We start from the raw sequence: 13861 nt of genomic DNA, 5'->3' as shown, positions 1-13861 counted from the left end.
TGACAACCTCTTTGAAGTATGAGGCCTCAGAAATATCTCCTGTTGTCTGAATACAGTCCATTTTAGTATTTGAACGTATTAGTCATGACTTCTTCATTTATTTTATTTTTTATATTTCTCCCTGCCTTGTGCTCTGCAACTAGTATTTTCTACTCTTTTGTACTCCAGTTATTTTTACTAAAGTTTTCTGTTGTTGACTATTCTCTAGTTACAGCACTTTTATTTTTCCTCTGGGAAATGTAACATTTGAGTTTATTATCTGAGTGAAATGAGGAATGAGAACATCTAGATTTCAGCTTGGGTTCAACCAAATCCTAGATCTGATCTCTGCCAAGTATTGCCAGTATTTCACTTATCCTTGTCTCTCCCTCTCCTCTCACTCACACGCAATTGAAAAAACATTTTTGTTTATAGAGAACAAGATTTACTGGGACCTGAAATTTCCTCTTGGCAAAAGCTGTTCCAACTTGCTTATCAGTTTCCATTTATCTGAGAATGCATTGTGTTACTACTTTTGTTAAGTACAGACTTTTTGAGCATGTTTTTCCTTCACCTAGGCAGTAAAATGCTATAATTGGGAACACATGCTTGAGATTAACCCCTTCACTGCCAAGTCAAAACATGCAACAGTTTTGACGAGGCAAGATAAACATATGCAATGGCAAGAAGACGGACAAATCATCTATATTATCAATGTATATTCCAGCTTCCCTCGTCCAGCACAAATTAAAGTTATAGAAATTGTCAGTGACTTTAAGTAACTTCCTTTCTTTTCTCCTGAAGTGCCAAATTTTGTTTACACATAGGCTGCATGAGAAAACTAAATTATTGTACCCCACCTACATGTTAAAAGTGGGGTCAGATGTCTTTTCAGTTACATTCGTTCACATGCGTGATTGTGGTCTCAAGGCAAAGATAGATGATAGACCTGTGGATCACCAAAGGGTTTTAATGGAAATTTTAAGTTCAGAGCTTTCATTTTACTAACTATTGCCTGAAGTAATAATAAATAATTTTCAAACAGTGCACTGAACAAAAGATCAGTACAAATATCACCAGGATCAATAGCCTGCAGTTTTATCATTGTACTATAATTACTAACATAATTTAGCTTTAATGCTATCTAAAAATGAGTTTAATTACTTAAAGGCACCAGAACAATGGAACAGAACGTATAAGCTAAAAAAAAAAAGTCTATTTCTTCCCTAAAAAAGAAAAAAAAAAAGCAGATCTTCAGCTGAAATTATGTGCTAACCATATGGGACATTGAAATATCTACTTGAACCACTGTGACCAATTTCAAGACACAATCAAAAAAAGCGTAGGAAAATGAGTTTCCTAGATACTAAATATTTGTTAGAAAACATTTTGTTTGTGTTCCTTATTTCTGTGCTACCTTTCTATTTGATGCTGAAACTTTAAGAATTCCACAATAATCCTTTTTTGCTAATGAAATTCTAGAGACAAAATCCTTTTATTATTCTATTAGTAACTCTGTCTTGTGCTGCACACCACTGCACTTCAATCCTGACCTATAAAAGCAGTCTTTTCTAGAGATAAGGGTAATTGGGTCTGCATCCTCAGTGAAGCAAAACCTGATGGTTGTCCCAAATGTTCCGAAATTTTTATTATTAACTAAGCAGAGCTCAGCTGAAACTACGTTTGTTTCAAACGTGTCCTTTTGCAGAAATTATTAAAAGAAAATGTTTAAATTTGTTCTGTTTAGTATACTTGGAAAGTAAACAGTGGAACTGGTCAAAGTACACTGCTGACTTACATTTTCCATAATATAACATTACTCTTCTTCATTGTTAGTGATTCAAAGGGAGTTTAACCTCATTGTATTTAGTTGTTATTCATTAATGAGAATAATCTACATAGTGGATGATATCATTCCTATTCCCACTTGAGCAAATACTTGTTTTGTTACAATGCCAACTTCAGAAACCAGATTTATATTAAATAAAACCTTTAATGCAATAAACTAACAAAGAAAACACTGTAGTTCTCATGTAAACAAAACTCAGCTATGAGAACATTTTATTGAAGACTAATTTATGCTGATCAGCCATACTGTAGTCCCTCTGTAGGAAAAGGGTGATGACTGTTAACTTGAGCAAGGCTAATACTCAACATAAAGGTAAAATAATCTTACGTAAATTGCATTTCCTTAGTCTGCCTTTAAATACAGACATAAGAACTAAATCCACTGATTTGGCTATCTCTAGCCATCAATAAAGACCATAACTTCAATTTAAGAAAAAGTACTCTGCAAGAGTTTGCCCCAAATTAATTTCAATTCAAAATTACAGTAATAGAAATGAGTGAGAAGAAACATAATAACAAGCTGATGGAGCAAAGTTAGGATGAGACAAAATTAAGAAAGAAGACTGTAGGGGTTCAAGTGCTACAATTGTAGTATAGCTTAAGAAAGTGACTTCTGCATGTTTTGGAATACAGGAGCAACTACAATGATTGACTGATAAAAGTTTAGCAATTTCTGCTATCTCCTTCACACACACACACACACACACACCCAGTGTTGCACAAAAGGGAGCCATCTCCCAAATGGTTTATTAAAACTGAGAGAACTAATCTTTCCACAGGCGGGAAAGCATACTGGTTTACTTCTCAGACTACAGTGCTGCAGCACCAGTATGGATAGTTCCTTACTATGTTACTCTGTTCCGGACAAGTCTGCTTCTGCTATTTGTGATTTAAATAGTTATGAGGAGGCAAAATAAAATTAATTTAAAGAGCTGGGGGAGAAGTTGTGATATGACTTATTCTAAGATGTCTATTATTTTCTCTCACAATCACTTTCAAAAAGCAAATTAGTTGCCTGGAATTCTTCAATATCTAGTGATTTATAGCCAATTGATTTTTCCATGCTTTTCCCATTTTCTTCCTAGATTTCTTTCTGCAGCTGGAAATCAGACTAATCTCTTACAACAAAGAAAATTTGTTTACTTTTCTATTTGTTGTGATAGTTGATAGACTTTAATATTAGAAACTGAACTGGATCCTTGACCCCTTTTGACATGGTTAGAACAGATTAAAAGCTCCAGTGACCTAGAGCTGTTAGGAAGGGAGCCTTCAAGATATAGTGGGTGATAGGTAATGCAAAAGTGTAGGAAATGACAGTATGGTTGCTTCATTCACAATGAGAGGGGCTGACACTTCGGAGGTGGGGGTGTGGAGTCTGTAGCTGTAGTAGCCCCTACATAGGGTGATGATGCAGGATACAGTGCACAAGTCAGTCTTAAGCAGAGAGCCAAAGTTCCCTTAGCTCCTGAGTACTTCCATATTTATAGTCTCAGAGCCACATAAATTCAGCTACTTGTTTTCACTACTACAGAAAACACACAGATTCCCTCTATAACCTCTAAAGAGCTTTCAACACTGTATGTAATTTTGCTGTTTCCAAATGCCAAGTTTTCTGAAAAGACGTTAAAAAATTTTCAGGTTTCTTCACCCTGCTATACATTCTTTCCAACAAAGTATTAATAATCAATGAGATATTTTTTGAGAGAAATTAAAAACATTGCTATTAAAAGCATGAAGTACAAAAGATTTTTTAATCTTTATTAAAAACTTAATATTTTCTCAGTTATTTTTTCAAATAGTTCTAAACAATACAGTCCCCGCAGAACACACAAATTAAAACTATCATCAGTTATTTATACAAATAAACAAGTTATACCAACAAACCCAATTAACTTCCAACAAAATTTGAAAAAGAAAAAATAAGATATATTGTTCTATAACAATTAAAGTCTCTGATAGTGAAAATATTTTTTTATGAAACAATATCTGACTACTTCTAGAAAGATTAATTTAATTAACAGGATTTTGAAGTTCATATTGAACATTTCACACATGCCAAATGACAGTTTCAGTTATCACTCATATATATCTATCTGCTTTATCTGAATGGAAAGAAATAATCCATTAAGTACAGTAGGAAAGGTAGAGAGCTCATAAAAAGAAAACATAAAGAAAGAGTTCTACGCTGTACTGGATCCCAAGAGAGCCTACGGCTTTGGATTTTTCATTTTATTTCACTTGGTTACTGAAAAAGATAAGCTAATACTTTCCAGAGATGTCAATCTACTCACACAGGTCCCTCATGAAAAATACTAATTTATTTTATAACTTATGTCTGAAGAGATGATTGCTGAGGTTGAAAGCTATTGGTATATCACTGAAGTCTGCTAAATGATCTGTATCAGAAGACTTGAAGTTGCCACATGCTGTGTTTTTTGAAAAGCTTTCTATTTTTAGTTGTGAAATTTCTATTTTTTTGATCCTTTCTTAACAGTAACACATCAGCTCACACAGTTTGTGTGAGCCCTCTGTCCCTTATACCACCATCAATGCTTTCATCCTAGCTCTTAGCAGGATGCAAGAAGTATCCTGAAAGTTGTCTATTATTTTCTCTCACAATCACTTTCAAAAAGCAAATTAGTTGCCTGGAATTCTTCAATATCTAGTGATTTATAGCCAATTGATTTTTCCATGCTTTTCCCATTTTCTTCCTAGATTTCTTTCTGCAGCTGGAAATCAGACTAATCTCTTACAATAAAGAAAATTTGTTTACTTTTCTATTTGTTGTGATAGTTGATAGACTTTAATATTAGAAACTGAACTGGATCCTTGACCCCTTTTGACATGGTTAGAACAGATTAAAAGCTCCAGTGACCTAGAGCTGTTAGGAAGGGAGCCTTCAAGATATAGTGGGTGATAGGTAATGCAAAAGTGTAGGAAATGACAGTATGGTTGCTTCATTCACAATGAGAGGGGCTGACACTTCGGAGGTGGGGGTGTGGAGTCTGTAGCTGTAGTAGCCCCTACATAGGGTGATGATGCAGGATACAGTGCACAAGTCAGTCTTAAGCAGAGAGCCAAAGTTCCCTTAGCTCCTGAGTACTTCCATATTTATAGTCTCAGAGCCACATAAATTCAGCTACTTGTTTTCACTACTACAGAAAACACACAGATTCCCTCTATAACCTCTAAAGAGCTTTCAACACTGTATGTAATTTTGCTGTTTCCAAATGCCAAGTTTTCTGAAAAGACGTTAAAAAATTTTCAGGTTTCTTCACCCTGCTATACATTCTTTCCAACAAAGTATTAATAATCAATGAGATATTTTTTGAGAGAAATTAAAAACATTGCTATTAAAAGCATGAAGTACAAAAGATTTTTTAATCTTTATTAAAAACTTAATATTTTCTCAGTTATTTTTTCAAATAGTTCTAAACAATACAGTCCCCGCAGAACACACAAATTAAAACTATCATCAGTTATTTATACAAATAAACAAGTTATACCAACAAACCAAATTAACTTACAACAAAATTTGAAAAAGAAAAAATAAGATATATTGTTCTATAACAATTAAAGTCTCTGATAGTGAAAATATTTTTTTATGAAACAATATCTGACTACTTCTAGAAAGATTAATTTAATTAACAGGATTTTGAAGTTCATATTGAACATTTCACACATGCCAAATGACAGTTTCAGTTATCACTCATATATATCTATCTGCTTTATCTGAATGGAAAGAAATAATCCATTAAGTACAGTAGGAAAGGTAGAGAGCTCATAAAAAGAAAACATAAAGAAAGAGTTCTACGCTGTACTGGATCCCAAGAGAGCCTACGGCTTTGGATTTTTCATTTTATTTCACTTGGTTACTGAAAAAGATAAGCTAATACTTTCCAGAGATGTCAATCTACTCACACAGGTCCCTCATGAAAAATACTAATTTATTTTATAACTTATGTCTGAAGAGATGATTGCTGAGGTTGAAAGCTATTGGTATATCACTGAAGTCTGCTAAATGATCTGTATCAGAAGACTTGAAGTTGCCACATGCTGTGTTTTTTGAAAAGCTTTCTATTTTTAGTTGTGAAATTTCTATTTTTTTGATCCTTTCTTAACAGTAACACATCAGCTCACACAGTTTGTGTGAGCCCTCTGTCCCTTATACCACCATCAATGCTTTCATCCTAGCTCTTAGCAGGATGCAAGAAGTATCCTGAAAGTAAAACCATTGTTAATACCTGAAATTTCAAAGTTATTCTTGCACAGTAAGTATTGATAAAAAGTCTATTTATCAATACAGTCTTGTTTGAGACTGCTAAATCACTGAAGATGCACAAAACTTCTGGATTACTGTGTTTGTAGGTTATCCAGAAATTATAAACCCTAGCTGTTGCAGAAACCAGGCGTCTGGCTCCAGCATAATCCCCCATGTTTTATTTTAAGGTGAATGCAAAGTCTTTGCCGGATATATTTTTATTTTAAATAGTCCTTAATCAAAGTATGCCTTCTTTATGGAAGATCTGCCACAAATACAAAAGCCAAGTTCCCACTCATTTTTACACATGGTTTCTTTCTTAAACTCTTACTTGTGCAAGAGAAAAACAACAATATGAACAAAGTGTCCATGGGTCACAATCTTGATTTGAACCCCATTTTGCTATTGTCTCTCTTAATTCTGCAACAGGATCCACTGTGAAATTTCATCTGTTGTGTACCTTGATTTTTCAAGAAATTATGTTAAAATACAAACTACAAACATAATATGAATCAAATCATGCATTTGCAAACATACTTCATGAAGTAATTTAGAATCATATATTAGCTATTATATGAAACATACACAACAGGCTAGAGAGCTGAGTTGATGTGCAGGAATGTTCTTCAGTTCTCTGTTGTTCTTAAGGATTGTAACAATAAATTTTATGTTAATAATCTTTTTATCATCCTTATTAGGAAATTTATCTTCAGTATTTTTGTTTGTTTTAAAGAAAGCGTCACAGTACAGTGATATGGAAAACAAAATAAGAATACCAGTAAAATTGCCAACACACAGGAGTACCAATAATTATGTTGATAAAAGTACAGTTGTATACTACTACCCTGGAAATTCATCCAGGAAAGCGAGAGATAGTTTTAATTAATTCACCATTTAAAGGCTGCAGGAAATTTGGTTAGGTAGGACTGGGAAATAAAAACTGAGCTGAGAACTACGGAGAAATAACTTAAGAATTAAACGTTTATTCCCTTTCTCTGATTTTGAAACTAAAATAATTTCATGGGATACAAGAATTGCTGAAGAGTTCTTTCCAGGAATACCTTTGCGCAAGTTCACTTAAAAATGGGTTGAGTACTTCTATCATATTATCTACCTGTATTCAGTAAAGGTACATTAACACTATCCATATTTTTTTTTTTACTTTCATTTGTCTTCCCATGAGCCCAGAACACTTGAAGGGTAAGCTACCATAGGAAAAATACTGCTAAATTCTGCATTTTTCTTCTCAAAAAACATTAGTTTCGTACAGATTTTCAGCAAACATATGGTTATAGTACTTCTTCCACTAAAAAAAATCCAGGAAAACAAACAAACAATGCCCCCCCCCAAACCCTAAAACCACAAACAAAACAAAAACCAAAAACCAAATCACAAACCACACACAAAGACCACAACAACAACAACAACAACAAAACAAAACCAAACCAGAAACCAAGTAGAATTTTTTCACTGAAATAACAAAATTCACCTTTATGGAGTTAATACTCTCTGAAAGGTCTTCTTGTTGTACAGTATATCTTTGGATTATATAGTTGCTGTGGTTCATTCATTAAGCAGATAATAAGAATAGAAAGCTAGATGACAGATCACGTATTCTTAAACTGAGGCAGACAATTTACCTCTATACCACATAACCTTCATTGAACATAAAAAGATCATTAAAAATGAAGATGTGGCTTCTACTTTCTTCACAAATCATATTTTATTGTTATTCTTTTTTCCCCTATACAAGTAATTGAAAGGTATACATCATAAAATTTTATGTTTACATGAAGAAGTAGGTAATATTCCAAGAAGGTAATAAATTTTATAAATTGTACAGAAATGAATGGCAAAGAGATTACTGGTGCTGCTGCATTTTAGATACATCCTCCAATAACATTAATCACTCTAAAAGACTTTTATTCAAATGCTTATGTTCAGAAGACTTCTTCAATACAGAACATTCATTGCTTAATGCCAAATCCTACAGTCTGTTTACTGTTGTCGGACATTTTCCATCTCTTACCTGTATAATTTTTGGGCATTTGGTCTTAATATTGGAGAACTTAGAAGAACTACCAGAGGAATTCAGAGACAGGAGTTTCTGACTATGATACAGATGATAATATGTATAATATGTAGAAGCTTACTTGAAGAAATAGTCTTAACGTTTGGCTGTGAAGAGCCTTCCTCATGAAAGTGAAAATCTGCTGTTGGCTATGTCATGGTTACTCATTGTTGTGGGATTTTCTGGTGGGATTTTCTGGATGAATGAGTTACAAATCTGTACTGGACAGCAGTGACCAACAAAGTCTAATTACTTTAATAGGTGGAAATCAGAGAAAATCACCTTTTTTATTAAGTGTTTAAAGCTTGATCCAAGCATTATTTTTTTTTTTTAGTCAACGGAAATAAGCCTATTTCCTCCATCAATAGACCCATATACTTGTGTCAATAAGTATCAGAATTTCCTGAACAGAGAAGTATGTAGAAATAAAGTTATTTCTTCTATCATTGGGTTGTTATTCCTTACACGTCCTCACTTTTACCAGGTCTTTATTCCATTTTCTTTCTCTGTCTTCAGAACTTTTCTATATCAAGTTCATGTTTTTTACTACCTAAATTATCTTTTCATCTGTTTCTTCCTCTATTTTCTTATACACCAAAAAAATAGTTGTTTTGCTTGTCTCCTTTCTCTTTACTCCATGTTCAAATACATGAAATACGTCAATACTTCTACTTCCTGATCCTAAGGTAAGGTTACACATACTAATACATCACATGACAGAGCTTACTAACAGCTATACCCACATATACATTTGAAAAACTGCTTCTCCTCTCTTGCTTTCCTCCATTCCGATCTTCTATCCTTCCTTCCGATCCTTCTATCCTCACGCTTCTTCTAGCTCTGCAAACATTATGAAACAGAAAACTACTGTCTTCCTCCCCACCCACCAAAAAAGCTGCAAGTGAAATGCCTCCGTGACCCTCCCTTCCAGAGCTCAGCTGTCTCCACTCCAAGGTCTAGTTTTGAGGGGACACAGCTACGCAGTATTTTTCATGTTTTCAAACCTAGGCTAAGTTGTGAGAAAATACATAGCCTAGACCCAAGCTAGGTAGGAAAAATTGTAGTTAAAGCTAAACTCAGAGATTAAAGAGGAAAACACCAATATGCAAAGGCATACAATTTTAAAGAAACTACAGGGAGTTTGAAGATGGTAACTCAGCAACAAAGAAGATCAGCCCCTTCCAAGGAAAAATAGAGATCGACCCTTCCACACACAACCAACAAAATCTTGGGCAACAAAGACACCTTTGGGGTCACAGGGATGGCAAATGTTAATGCTTATGCAGTAGCTAGCTTAGTCTCATCAATTATGCACATTTGCCAAAAAACAATTGTTTTATAATTCTGCACTGTTCATAACCTGCTTACATTCTTTCTGTGCACATAGAAAAAAGGGTATGAAGCGACCTGGAGCATGAAGCCTGCACCCAAGACAGCTATTGATGTCAAGACCAAGACTGTCCATTACAATCAATCAAAACCCACATCCCTGATGACCTCAATGCCCTCACAAAGCTGACATCAGAGAGAGGTTACCACCACTAAGTAACTTGCAGAAAACCTCTAAAAGACTTTTAGTGAAACCTGGTGTTGGAATTCAAAAAGATATCTGCTTAACATCCAATTTTTTGGCTTTCCTTTTGACATTTCTTGCTACGTTTTGGCTTCCTGTAGCTGGGATGTGTTGAAGGAGTGTAAAGACTGCTGTGGTGCCATTACAGATTCTCTGTATAAGAAATCATAGAATCATTTAGGTTGGAAAAGACCTTTAAGATCATCAAGCCCAACCATTAACCTAACACTGCCAAGTCCACCACTAAACCATGTCCCTAAGAACAATATCTACATGTCTTTTAAATACTTTCAGGGATGGTGACTCAACCACTTCCCTGGGCAGCCTGGTCCAATGCTTGACAACCCTTTCAGTAAAGAAATTTTTCCTAATATCCAGTCTAAACCTCCCCAGGTGCAACTTGAGGCCATTTCCTCTCGTCCTATCACTTGCTACCTGGGAGAAGAGACTGACACCCACCTCGCTACAACCTCCTTTCAGATAGTTGTAGAGAGCCATAAGGTCTTCCCTCAGCCTCCTTTTCTCCAGGCTAAATGACCCCAGTTCCCTCAGCCACTCCTCATAAGACTTGTGCTCTAGACCCTTGCCAGCTTCGTTGCCCTTCTTTGGACACGCTCCAGCAAAGAAGACATTAACTACCTCAGCCTTTTCTTTATCCTTTGTCACTGTGTTTCCCCTTGCATCCAATAAAGGATGGAGATTCTCCTTAGCCCTCCTTTTGTTGCTAATGTATTTATAGAAACATTTTTTTTTTTTTTTTTTACAGCAGTAGCCAGATTATGTTCTAGCTGGGCTTTGGCCCTTCTAATTTTCTCCCTGCATAACCTCATGACATGCTGCCTATGATGAGAGATAAGAAACAAACAAATTATGTGGCCCTCCCTGTCACTCAGACTGTGTTTCATACTTAAGTTTTTGCATAAAAAACATTCCCCTGTCAGTGGGCAATGTGCTGGTGGTGTTCAAATACACAAGTGAAAGATAAATATTCTGTTCTGATAGAAAACCGCATTCGCTGAAGAAGAAACAAGAATATTAAACAAGAAGTTCAGAATGTTTTTGACTCACTAGTGATTCAAAGATAGGCTTTCAAAAAGGGTGAAGAAAAAAAAGGACAGTAGGTATTTTTATACGTCACGATGTAGATAGCTGAGGTACTACAGGTACTGCACTAATGAGGAGATACATAGAAGTTGAAGTAGCCTCAGATAATCTAATACAGAAATGGATTTTGCTCTGGGAATTTGAGAGAAAAGTTAGCAAGCTAGAGGATTAAAGAAGTCTGGCAGTGGACACTAGAATGCTCCAGGCAGAGAAAAAACATTTGCAGTCATGTAATGATTACAGCTAGTCTCTTTGTACAGGGTACTTCTTTCATTTTATGAAGCACTGAAATAAATGTATGAAGGTTTAGTTCTCATTCTGTCCCGGCCTATGGTCTTTAGGGAACAAGAAAAATTCAGCTCTGTGTTTTAACTGTCAGCTTTTCTGCTGATGAACTAGGGAACAAAATGATGCTTATTGTTCCTGTGAGAACACCAAGTTGCTTATGAGAACTACAACCCCCCCCCCCCAAATTACAACTTCCATAATCCAGTTTGTCCTTGTGTGTAGTCTGCAAGACTCTGTGAGGCTAGGTAAAGTGGAAATTCCAAGCACTTTTTTGTTCATGTCTTACCTAAAGTCAATTAAAGAAGAATTTCTGATGGAAAAAATTATTTTTTTTAGTTTGTATATGCTGAAATCCATCTCAGTTACAAATACAGACATTCATCTGAATTCCAGTGAGGTAAGCAGAGTGATTTCACTGTGGTTTAGAACCAGCTCCTATATACTTGTGTGAAAGACAAGAGTACAGTCATGAATTTCTTGTATTTACATATTACCAGCCTAGCAAATTATTCTACACAGAATGTAAGCTTAAAATGGAACCCTCCACCCATAATTACAAAGAATTAAAATGCAATTAAGAAGTACCTTAGGTTATAAACGGTCCATGAATTAAAATTACCAATTCATTTTTATTCATAACATCCCCAACTGTCTTGATTTGTTTTGTTTTGGATTTTTTTGTTTTTGTTGTTAAAGCTGGGTTTCACAGAATGTTATAGTCATTGTTTTTGACTGGCTTTCTGTCCACACAAAAGAGAATGGGACAGGAGATCTGCAGGAGAGAAAGTGAAGAAATGCAGACCACTGTAAAAAATTCAGATAAAGCTGTTCTTAAATCTATTATCCTAAAAGATGTAATTAGTAAGCAACAAATAAGATTAGTCTGTGAAAGATGTTTAATGGAAGCCTTAAGAGAGTTTGCATTTTACTTGGCTAGAGTAATACTGGGCATTGTGGGAACTGTCACTCGAAGAAAATTGTCTGACTCTTTCCTTGCCTAGCTTGCAATGTTATAAAGAAGCAAATACCACCAGAAATGCTGTTCTACCAAAGAACATTGTGGTAGCAGGATTTATGTTCAGGAGACTGCAGAAATCACATTAGATATGTCCTACCTACTAGATCCCATAGGGAAGGGCTGAGAAACCCTCTGAAGTACTACCCAAGTCACTCCCATTACTGCAAAAAATCTCAGTTTTTTTGTTTTTATATGGTTCCTGATATTCTTTCCAGATAATTAAAATCAACATAGGTGTACATAAGTAGAATGAAAGAGTAAAGATTTGATCTTAATAGAGGGTTTCAATAACTAGTGTAACTAAAATATCTATATCCGACCGCATTTACTTTTAAAATTTCATCTGCATATGAATTTCACGCAATTTAACTAACAAATTCCTTCTTCTAATGAAAATAGGTATTTAAAAGGTCCACACTACACTTGGGAACAGAGAGATGCGTTAATAGCAAGGTATAATTTTATGCTTCTCTACCAAGTAAATATCAACTAAACACATCTACATTTAATTTCAAACAACTATGAATATGAAAAGCCAGAGGGCCTGCACAAACATGGAAGATTTGATTAGATATGGTTTAAGAACCAGCTTTAAATGTCCACTATTTTATTTCATAAATTTCTGCATCATTATTTTTCCATTAGATAAGCAAAGGTTTTCCTGCCACTGAGCACTGTGTCAAGTACACTGATGTTTTGTTGTTTAACCTGGGAAAAGTTCCTTCTAAGCACTGTTGCTCCCCCCCCCAACTTTGTTTGAAGTCTTTTATAAACGAAATCAATTCACAAAGAATCGACTTCAACAGCTAGCAGACCCTCTTATTAACTCCCCATTCATTACTATTTTGGGAGTTCATTGAAGGAAGGGGGTTTATAATCACTTCAGAGTATACTTCATTCAAGTCTTAATGACATTTAACATTTGTCAGGTGTTTTTCAGCTCAATGATTGTATACAGAGAATTGCAAGCAGTGTGTCAACTGGAACTGTCTGAAAATCAGATTTCTCCTTATTATGAAAAAACTTTGGTGGCTTTTTTCCTTAAATTTAATTGTTTAAACCAAATATTTCAGAATCTTTCTTTTAATATGGGATATTTCAGATGAAACAGCTAGGTTTTAAATATACAAAAAAATTTGTAGAAACTTCCAAAGCCAACTTCTGTACAAGTCTATTATAGCCACTCCTGGGTCTTTTTGACTTATTACTAATGCAGAGATTTCAGTCCTGAGAACATTTTAGTTGGAAAATTTTATATTAATTTAAATATAAGGTGACCTTTGACTTAGCTGTAAGTTTACAGCCAGTGTAAACCAAATATTCATTCTCTCTCACAGTTTCTCTTATATTACACTACCTTAGCACTTGCAATTTGTGAACCGCATGTACTAGTTCCACATGTATTCTGTTACCAGGACAGCATTTTAATTGTTGAGGCAACAGACAGGTCATTTCCACTCATAACCAACATTCAACACTTTCTGTAATACACTATGAATAAGATACCTTTACAGAACCCTTCCCCTTGCTGCCACCCTGAATGCCCGAATCAGACAGGAGAGATCTTTCAACAACCAGTTATTGGGAACTATGTGCTGTGTCACTCAACTTTGCAAACTCCACGTGTTTTTAAGCATCTAGTTTCCCTCCACATATCCCCATCAATCTAAATAAATTCATAAGTTCATAAATTAATCTAAATAATAAAATTATCAACTT

Source organism: Pygoscelis adeliae, unplaced genomic scaffold (assembly GCF_000699105.1).
Source record: "Pygoscelis adeliae isolate BGI_AS28 unplaced genomic scaffold, ASM69910v1 Scaffold170, whole genome shotgun sequence".
NCBI lineage: Eukaryota > Metazoa > Chordata > Aves > Sphenisciformes > Spheniscidae > Pygoscelis > Pygoscelis adeliae.
This window is presented reverse-complemented; position numbering follows the sequence as displayed.